This window comes from Neophocaena asiaeorientalis, unplaced genomic scaffold (assembly GCF_003031525.2).
Source record: "Neophocaena asiaeorientalis asiaeorientalis breed wild unplaced genomic scaffold, Neophocaena_asiaeorientalis_V1.1 scaffold40, whole genome shotgun sequence".
Taxonomy (NCBI): domain Eukaryota; kingdom Metazoa; phylum Chordata; class Mammalia; order Artiodactyla; family Phocoenidae; genus Neophocaena; species Neophocaena asiaeorientalis.
The window spans coordinates 13,391,471-13,398,758 of record NW_020185335.1 but is presented as its reverse complement, the minus strand read 5'-3'; positions in this window follow the sequence as shown (position 1 = coordinate 13,398,758).

The following is a 7,288-nucleotide window of genomic DNA, read 5'->3' as shown; positions in this document are numbered from 1 at the left end:
TACAAAGAGTGTCACCCCTCACTCCACCACTTAAGCAGCCTTGACACTGCCCCTTATTTACTTCCAGTCTTTCCTCTGTGCAGTTTTAACACATAGCTAGGATCAACAGCCTGAGCTTCAGCATCACGCAGGCTCGGCCGAGAGCATCAGTGTCGCTGCCGCCTGGTACCTCCTGTCTGAACGTCCACGAGCTCAACTGTGAGTGGGCATAGCGACAGGACCTCCTCTAGATTTGCTGTTTTGAAGGGTGAATAAAGCAGCTTGGATTTACTTCTAAGTCGTACCACACGTAAAAATAAATTCCAGGCTAATTAAATATCTAAACATAAAAGTGAAGGAATTTGGAAATAATAAAAGAATGTTTTCTAATGTTGGGTTAGGAAAGGGTGGGCAGGGCCCTGAATTTAAGGAAGAACTTATTCCTGGTCCTCTCCTGGAATGTCAGGTTTTGGTGGGTATGGAATCCAAATGAGCCCTCCAGGATGAGCTGTCTGCGGGATGCTTCGCCAAGCGACGGCATTAACCGGTGTCTTTAAGCATCGAAATTTCTATGTGTTCTTTTCTAAAATTTGTCACTATGCATAAATGATTTTATTTAGTATTACTTAAGTCGTTTGGGGGAATGTTAAGATAAATAAGCTTTACAACGTGTGTCTCCTACTTCTAAAATCGGCCTCTGGACTGGGTGACTGTTACAAGTGGAAACAGCTGCTCTCAGAAAGCGCAACGGGCTTGTTCGGGGCTCCAGACCCCGGCAGAGGTACAGCAGGTGCTTGGACCCTGGCCTCTGCCCCAGGAGCCCTGCCGGCTTCTCTACATTACGGTTGGCCCTCAACACCTGCGGGTTCTGCACCAACCGTGGGTTCACCCAACTGCAATTATTGAGTCCTGGATGTGGAACCCATGGATATGCAGGCCCGACTGTATTACACAATTGGATATAAGGGACTTGAGCATCGGTGGATTTGGGTATCTACGGAGGCTCCTGGAAACAGTCCCCCACAGATACCAAGGGTTGACTGTACTTCCTCTACCAGCAGAGGAGCAGGGATAACACTGTTCACACCCCACCCTCCCCAACCCAGCCAGCAGCCCCTAAGCGGCCAGGGCGTGTGGGAGCCAGCCCTCCTAGACTCTCAGGGGAGGGGTTCTGTAGGTCTGCCCTCCCATTGTCCTTCGGCCATCATTTGGCCTTCCTGGTTCCCATCCAGCGACGCACACAGACCTCCCCCAGATGCCGCACGAGGAGAAAGAAACACGATGGCCCAAGACTGCAGATAGAAAAGGCTGAGAATAAAACTACCCAAGAAAAGAGAGCCCGTGTAGCTAAAACCACAAAAGAGTTTATGTTTGGTGAAGAGATACTGGAGAGGAGATAAAATGTCAGATGAGAGCAACATTTAAAAAGAAACAGTAATCGGGTCCAGGGATGGTAAACATGGGGCAAATCCAGCTCTCCATCCACACCCACACCCACAGCAGACATCAACAATCCATCCCAGCACCCTTACTGGCCAAGCCTGAGAAAGCTTTGCGCTGGATTTTAAGGAACTGGGGCCAGATGATCGTTATGAGGTGAAGCTTTCTGCCTTTTTGCCAAAGGAGCAAAACTGAGGATCCTTCCCTTCACCTCTTGTTTTCCTGGGGAGCATTGCCGCCTCTTACCACCTGCCTCCCCCCACAGTCTCCCAGGAAGCACCTGGCTTGCAGAGGACTCTTCCAAAACTTCAGTTCTGCTTCTCACACCCCCTGCACTCAGCAGAGAGAGCTGAATGGGTATTGCTAACCTCACTTCCCCTGTATCTGGATCTAACCCAACCAATGTTCCAAATACAGTAGATACTGTGGACTCTATAGTCATTTTCAAAATGGGTTTTTTTAGGGGGTGGGGTGGGGTGGGGCACGGCTATCCTGGGGAAGTCTGTCTTCAAGATAAATCTGACACAAAACTCCATACATAAAAGCAGGAAGAAGAGATTAGTGTGTAGGTGAATTTACAGTCACCTCCCGCAGTATTCTTTGACGGGCGCCGCCCGCCTGAGCCCCCAACTGTTCTGCAGCTGAGGGTGGGGTGCCGAGCTCAGCTGGGTTGGCTTCTGTCTTCACTCCTGATGGTAATGGCTCAAATTTATTGAGCTGTTTAAAATGCTGTGGAAGTTCTGAAGTGTTAGCCCAAGGCTATTCAACAGCCCCACTGAGCGAAGGGGTCTGTGCCGATCCCCGTGGATCTGGGCCCTGGGCAGCTGGGTGAACACTGCTGGCTGGCATGCGGAGGCTGAGGACCTGGCGGTTTTCCCCTCATCTTCTCAGGACGCTTGTCCTCAGAGCCTGGTCCCCACGCTGTGAGGAAGCCCGAGTTGCCTGGGCCGGGGCCTAGCAGAGGAGTGCGTACCACCACCTCACCGTCCTCGTGGGTGTGCCATCTTGAAAGTCGGTCCCCAACCCCAGGTGAGCCGTCTCGGCTGATGTCTCCTGGAGCAGACAAGGGCCGTTTCCGCTGAGCCCCGCCCAGGTCTCAGTCAGGAGTGAAACGAATGCTTTCTGCCGCTCTAAGTGTAGAGGGTGATTTGTTCTTCATTGATAGTTGCATAATTTCACGTATAACAGCGTTACTCTGTGAATTACGTGATGCACTTATAAATACACACTACTGGAGATACAGTTTAGAAATACAAATTATAGAGATGCGCGAGCGTGTGATTGCACCTGACCCTCACAGTCGCTTCTGAGGGAAGCGGGTAACAGACGGGTAACTGGCCCACAGTCCCCCAGCTGTGGTAGTGAAGCCAGGAGTCGGATTGTAGCTGATTGCAGACTAGGCCAGGGTTATCTGTCTTCTTTCACTGTGGGTCACCTTCACCTTGCCACCTAAGGTAGAAAGAGGCACACACAACCGGGTCATTTTCTAGAGGAGAGGTGCAGGGTGGGGTGATACCCCCAGGTGCACACATGCTAGTGGCGGAGACACCCTGGGGCTGGGGCTGCTCAGTTCAGGAGCCTGCGGGAGAGTCTCCAGGCAGCGGGCGGTGGGTTTTGTCCACTCTCCGTTGCGTGTGTCCTGCTGCCTTCAATTCTGATCTGCACGTCACTAGGTAGCTGCCCCTGTTGGAGGCCCTCGGTCTGAGGGTCGCCAGGCCAGCTTTCCCTCTGTTGCCTGAAATAGCCCCGTATCTTATTGCACGTGTAGACGAGGCAGCTAGCTGAGGCACCGAGTTGAGATGGCTTGTTCCCCGGTGCGTGGCAGAGCCCCTCTTGTCCCCTACCACGCCCTGCCCTGTGAGTCCCACTTGCTTTGCCAGGCCTTGTCATCATCCTAGGTTTTCACTGGAGGCTGCCTGGGCGATCTTTCAAACAAGCAGAGACTTCTGAATAGCGGAACCCACACTCCTGTTCCTCCAGTGGGGCAGGATTTCTTCTTGTGAATGGAATTCTTTATTTCCGACGTCCATAAATCACAAAAGTTATAATGGGAGCTGACATGTGACCACGTAATGTGGACATTTTGCACTTCGGATGTTTTGGAAGCAATAAACTCAGACCCTGAAGTGCTGAGTTGTGAGCAAACTAAACATGCCTGCCTGCCTCGGAGGCTGGATTAACTCACTTAACCCTTAGAAGAATCCCATGAAGCAGGTGTTGTTACGTTCCCATTTTCTAGGTGAGGAAGATGTGGCTCCCGGAGGTTATCTGACTTGTTCAGGTCACACAGCAGAGCTGGCCTTCAGTCCCAGGGCCTCTCCCCAGCATCAAGGGAGAAGCCTGCCCGTCATCATCTCTTGACTACCAGCCGGCCTCCGAGGGAGCGGGGAGCCAGGGTGGCCCGTGGGGACACCAGAGACAATTGATTTAGTGGTGGAGGCAAATGGTGTTGAAGCCACACCCTCCAGGGTTGGCGGTGAATCCAGCTCCGACGGGCCCTTGCTGTGCAACCTCAGGTGGAGTGCTTGCCCTCTCGGTTTCGTCACCTGTAAGCCCTTCATAGATTTTCTAATCACTTAATCCTTTGAGAGGAGTTCTCCTACCATCACCCCCATTTTAAAGATGGGGAAGCTGAGGCATAGTGGGGAGGCACCGGCCCGAGCTCACAGTTGGGAAGCAGTGGAGTTGGGACTCAGACTCGGGCTCTCTGACTCCCAGGGTCTCAATCCTGGGTTCATCGCCTGCTCTTCCAGGGTCGGCAGGTCTCCGTGTGGGCAGGGCAGGGCAGGGCAGGGAGACGTCTCCTGGAGCCGACACGCTGTCTCGAGGGGGTGGGTTTGAAGCCATGTTTGCTTTCTTCCTTTCACCTTTCTACAGTTTATTTTAAATAAGCCCTATCATTTGTGTAATTAGGAAAAGACTAAATTCATTTAGTTTAGCTGCCTCCCAAAAAACACCAGCTGCACCTTAGCAAAGGTCAGAGACCCAGAAACATCAGAATCAGGTTCATCTGTGCACAGCTTCTGTCCACGTTCAGGTGAAATCAATTTTCCTCAGTGGGTCCCTGCTGTTATCCCAACAAAAACGGCGAGGTGGACAGCAGGTGGCGCTGCCCCCTCAGAAACAGCCAGGGGCGGAATCCCTGGGACCGTTTCAGGTGCCAGGCTGCCTCCTCTCCCGGGGAGGGTCCCCTGCCCCGAGCTCTCTGCCCAGGGAAGGCTTCTGACCATTTGGACAGAGATGGCCCAGCCCTCCCTGCTTCACCCCAAGCTGTGACCACGCAAAGGTGTTACAGCAGAACCCAGAAACACGGTGCGCTGAACTATGGGGCTTGCTTTGGTGGAAATTTCCGAATACAGAAACGTTGTCTCCTTTTCCAGGGGACATCTGAGGGCCCGGCATGCCCCGTGGTCGTGACCCCTGACACAGCAGGGTTCACGGAGCCCGTGCCTCGTCCCTGGTGTGTTGCCGTGGTTTTAATGACATAAGCCTGGGGAGGCTTACCACCACCATTACTCCTCAGACCGCTGTCCAGTTGCAGCGTTTCTCGCTGGGCTGCCACCCCACTGACACAGTGAACTGCAGGAAATCAGCCGCAGGGCACGGTCTACACCGGCCCCAGCGCCTCTGTCCACTCTGGACAGGCTCGCCCTTCTCGGCGTCCTCAGGCAGCCCGTGCTGTAGGAGTTGGAGGGGACCTTGGTGACCATGCCCACACGGGGGTCTTGAACAGCACCAGCTTTCTGCCTCCGCTGGGGGCTTGGGCTGCCTTGGCCTTGGTGACGTTGCCTCTTTAGGGTGTTGACACGACCGGCCCCAGGTATCCTGGTGCTGGAGACAGTGCGCTGGTCTGTTGACCCGTGTCAGCAGGGGTGTGTCAGCCGCTGAGTCTTGTCTGACCCGATGGCAGAGGGCAGTGGGTACTCAGTGTCCCCGAATGAGTGAATCTGTGCCAGATGTCCTGTGTTTCGTGCCAATGGTATTTTACACTTGCAGAGTCAGTTGTCCCTCTTCCCCTGCCTATCCCCAGAGCACAGAGATCAATACGGTTGTTAAGGGCCCATGATTTGTCTCGGTCCCACAATAAGTCAGTGCGCCATCGTGAGTGGGCGTGGCGTGCCAGCGGGAGATGCTAAACAAGGGCCTCCCTCCTCAAAGCAGCCCAGAACTCTGAGCTCTTGGTACCCAGAAGATTCCAGAGGCAGAGCAGGAGGGCGCAGCCACATACGCTGCCCCAGCTGGCCTCTGTTCCTTGAGTTTCATCTTTTGTTTGAGTTTTTCTCCGTTGGACTGAGGGGCCCAAGGAAGTGAAGGGATCTCTCATGGAGGCCGGTGGTGGGAACCTACGAAAACCAGGTCCACTGTCCCAGAGAGGAGGTGAAAGTCAGGGGTCTGAGCTGGGGCTGCTAGGAGGGCCTCCCCCCCGCATCCAGATGCAGGCAGGGGGGATCAGAGGGACCCCAGTCCCTTGTGCTGCCCCTGACCATTGCCATCTCCCCGGCGGAGGCAGGAGGCTGGCAGAGGCTGGGTCACGGACCACACTTCAGCTTCCCTCTTTTATCACTAGGCCTCATGGCTGGAGGAAAATGGGTGTCCAGGAGCCATGGGGCACAGTGGTTAGGGACATGGGCTCTGTGGTCAGAAAGTCCTGGGTCTGAGTCCAAATTCCACCTCTTACCAGCAGTGTCTTGATGAAGTCCCCTAACCTCTCTGAGCTCATTTCTGAATCTGGAGTCGAGGGCAGTAAGTTGTAGGACCTGCCTGAGAGGGCTGCCGAGAAGGTGGACAGAGGTGGTGTGGAGAGAGGACGGCCGCGTGGCCAGCGCAAGGCGCCTCCTGCACAAACCCGAGCCCCGTGTCTGCTCGCCTGGGCACCAAGTGCCCCCCCATCAGCTGCTGCTTAGGGCCACGAGCTGGCTGGGCCACTGGGCGGGAGGGGGCAGCAGAGGCCACAATCAGACTCCTTCACCGGGGTTTTCTCAGGAGCCCAGAGAATGCTGGACGACAGACTCTAAACTTAGCGCCCATCAGGACCACCTGGACGTCTGTGAGCCTGTGGATTCCCGGGTCCCACCTCCAGAGATTCTAATCCAGTGACTCTCAGCACCTGCCCCTGCCCCCATCTGTGAGCAGACACCCCTAGTATTTCTGATGAGGGCAGTTCCTGGGCCGCGCTCTGAACCACCCTCAGAAGTGAAGCCCTTGAGCGCAGGGTTCGGAGATCCTGGGGAGGGTCCACATCGGAACCGAACTCCTGACTCAGCCCCACGTTAGAATCCCATCTTTGGAGCCCAGTGGGACGTCTTCCTTCTCCCTGGGAACGGAGGGAAAGTCCAGGTGCGTCATACTGGAAGATGGGGCGTCCAGTGGTTCCCAAGCTGGTTTGCCCGAGTCCCTGAGCAGGAGGCCTTGTAGAATATGGGTTCTTGCAACTCGTTTGACACCCATCCCACACTCCAGGGGAGGAGGATAAGAAATGCGTACCTCATAGCCATTCCTGGCTGGGCATCCTGGAGCTAGGCTGTCCGCTTGCTCCTGGCAGGTGTCACCTCGCTGACCACTGAGGTGAGGAGAACCGAGGCTCCGAGGTAACATGTCTCACCCAGGTCAAGTGGTGCTGGAGCTGGGACTCTAGCTCCATCTTTGCACTGCTTCCAGGAGAGCTGCAGGCGGGGAGCCAGGCCTTCAGTACCCCCCCACTCCCCTCCCTGTCCCTAGCCCTCCAGCCCCAAAGGGCAAAGGAAACGGCAGGACCAGGAAGGCACTTTCCCTTCGGAAGCACGCGCCCTGAGTGCCGACTGGTCGCCAGGCCTGCAGCTCTCGTCTGCCAGGGGCTGGGGAGCCGGGACACCGCGCCAAGGCGCCGCTG